We start from the raw sequence: 3,192 nt of genomic DNA on the forward strand, positions 1-3,192 counted from the left end.
TGCCCATCACTTTCACTTGTTCACGGGCTTGCCTTTCAAAAATCCTTCATTATCATTGGTAAATGCTTTACATTTGTCCCTCCTTGGGGCAGTTTTGTTACCGCCTTGGCCATCGGCCCTGTTACATGGATAATTGCACTTTTGGCGATATGTTTGTCTGAGCGAACTTCTTTTTTCCTTTTGTGTCTCTCCTTCTCTCTCATGCTCATGGCAGCCATGGCACTTTGGATCGGCTCGCTTATGTCAACTGTTTTACTATTCCTTTTCAATTTATGTGGCAAGAAACATCCAGTTAGAAATTTACAACGCTAATAACGCTAACTTGTTCCTTTTTGACAATACTTGTTTTGTTACAGCACCTGATGCAGCCTTATAGGCTTCAAGAACAAAACACGCTAGCTCATTCATTGTCTTGGAAAGAATAGCAACGAGGCAGTGAGCATGCTTTGACATAGACATATACAAATCCTCTTCTTGGTTGCCACTGGTCCACAAAAGCCTGTGTAATGCACCATTTAAAATGTGCAGGGTTTACAGAGCCACCATTACCACTTGAGCAGGGAAACTATTGTGGTGCAGCCTTTCCTGTCACGTGACCTACGACAAATTTACATACCCATAATTCCATGCCACTTCTGAGTCCTCCTGTTGTTTCTTTTTGTGTCAACAAGTGTTTTTAATCATTGTAGCAGATTACAACAATTATTATAAATCGGTTGTATTTTAAAGAGTTTTCGAAGATGAAATTAGGAAACTAAATCACCCTGACAGTGTGTGGAATGGTGTTTCCTGGCACCACAGACGCAGACGGTGGCCATGAAATATATACTTTGGGTTTCCTTCAAACTGAATACATCTTTTACTAAAGATTTCCGTGAAGAGGAACATCTAAGAGTTTCACTCAGTTTTTGAAAGCCCTGCCAAGTGCTGGGTTACCCTTACTTAGTAAACAAAAGTATAACTATAAAGTAAACAGATTGATTATCTGCTGGTTCTTAAAGTGCAACAACATTCGTTTGTTACCCGGACATGCTTTTGGGGAGATATTCTTACTGTGATGCGGTTAACCTATAGTCCTATTACAAGACATGTAAGAAAGATGCATGCTGTACAAAAAAAAACATATCATCTGAAAGAATGCCCTTACCATGTGGGAAGCAGTGATATATAACTACAGATAAGGAAGGAGCAATTGGTAAATGAAACATGTAACTGTATGCAATCTGGGTTTTATTTTTGGATCTGCTCTTGCTTCTCCTTTCTCATTGATTATTGAGATTTTATTCAAATCCCCTTACAAACATCTATCTATCTATCTATAGATAAATATGTATATTTATATTATGCCACGGTCTAACCGCTGACTTTGAAACTGTTGAATAAAGTTCGAATACAGTACAATTAACCTTCTGCAATCCTGGGAAAATCACTTAATCAACCCTTGCCTAAAAAAACACAAGCAATAGCAAAGCCAATAGGTAGTACTTATGCAAGATCTATTGGCTTTGTCTATGCTATTTCTTACCCATGAAAAGCAGCATGGCTGCTATGCAACATGGCAACTGAAAGTTAAAAAAAAAAGTGCTATGGCACAGTCAACGCTTGCTCCTTCATAACGCATTTTTACATTTTACTTTGAACCATGCTGCACAGCAGCTGTGCAGCTGTACATCATGGCAAAAAAAGATTGACAAAGCCAATAGGCCTTGCATAGCTGAGAGTTATTGGCTTTAGCAATGTTTTTGGAAAAAAGTGACATGATGAGGCTAGCGCTGGATATGTCAAACTTGTAATCTATCTGTGGGCTTTTAACCACGTATAATGCACGCCCATCACTATCACTGGCTCATAGGCTTGTTTGTCTTGTCAAGGCATACTGTTCACTTAAAAGCCTCCCCTAGATGTTGTGCTGTCTGCCAGCCTCCCCAGATCTCTAGTTTTCAGAAATGACTGGTTGGTAGGTTTCCATGGGTCAGAAAGTTGAATGACATTGGGGGTCTTAAGACCGCCAGGGCCGCGGTGGCATTCGGACTGCCACCAATATGGTGGTCCGACTGCCACAATACGATCGTGGTGATAACGCCTCAGTCGGACCGCCAGCACTGCCAGATTACGAGTTTTCATCGGTCTGGCAGTGCTGGCGGTCCTAATCCACCAGAGCGCGGTGCAAGCAGCGCTGCCCTGGGGATTACGAATCACTTCTCTGCCGGCGATTTCACGGCGGTAACACCGCCATGAAAAGGCTGGTGGAGACTGGTTGCAAGGTGCCCCAGAGGGCCCCTGCACTGCCCATACACTTGGCATGGGCTGTGCATGTGCCCCTCTGGCCATCCCCATCATGATGTTTAATGTGTGCTTTGCAGACAGTGAACATCGCGACGGGTGCTGGTGCACCCTATGCAGTACAACATTGACACAGGCTCTAATATGAGCCGGCGTCAATGTTGTAGACCATCTCCCGCTGGGCCAGTGGGCAGAAATTCCATTTCTACTCGCTGACCCAGTGGGAATCTCTTAATGGGGCCCGCGGAAAGGCGGCCACACTGGCGGCAACCTGACAATCGGGACTTCGGCAGACTGCCTTTTCCATCTGCTGAAGTCATAATGACCCCCATTGTGTTTTGGGCATTTCTTGTCCTTATTTGTAGGCCTCTTGACACGTGGGTTATCAATTTTATTGGGAGAAGTGTGACAAAGCATCCTGGTAAGTCTTTCGCCATTACCCAAAATTCCAGTGCTCTCTGTCACATTATTGTGGGAAAAGTTAGTTTATTGCCAAACATTCAGTATTTGCTTTTTAAAGCAATACGTTCAACAGATAAAAACGTTGAAACAAACTTATTCAAGAGAAACGATATGTAAACCTGTGACTGCCATGCTTTATTGACGAAGTAAGACTTTGAGATTTAGGTCAACAACAGTTTTGTTCTACTTACTTTGACATATTTTATGCTATAAATCGCGGATCAGTTTTTCCATCGAATGTTTCCTTTAAGTATTTTTTTTTACAGCTAACTGTGAATAGCTTACCCTACTCCAGAGTTTATATATTTGTTGCGACTGCTTAGTTAATGGCGTGTCTTGTTGCATGTTGTTAGCCTTGCCGATGAGAAAAAAGCGTCATCGTTAAGGCAGATCTGCAGGACGACACAATGCGAGTTTGAAATGCAACTACGAGGAACCATATAATTG

At 42.5% G+C, this 3,192-nt stretch overlaps 1 pseudogene; it reads left to right on the plus strand.

Moving 5' to 3' along the window:
• The first annotated feature begins 825 nt into the window (after nt 1–825).
• On the plus strand, nt 826–934 carry LOC138286233 (U5 spliceosomal RNA; annotated as a pseudogene).
• The last annotated feature ends 2,258 nt before the right edge of the window (nt 935–3,192 follow it).

The sequence above is a fragment of the Pleurodeles waltl genome, chromosome 3_1 (assembly GCF_031143425.1).
Source record: "Pleurodeles waltl isolate 20211129_DDA chromosome 3_1, aPleWal1.hap1.20221129, whole genome shotgun sequence".
NCBI lineage: Eukaryota > Metazoa > Chordata > Amphibia > Caudata > Salamandridae > Pleurodeles > Pleurodeles waltl.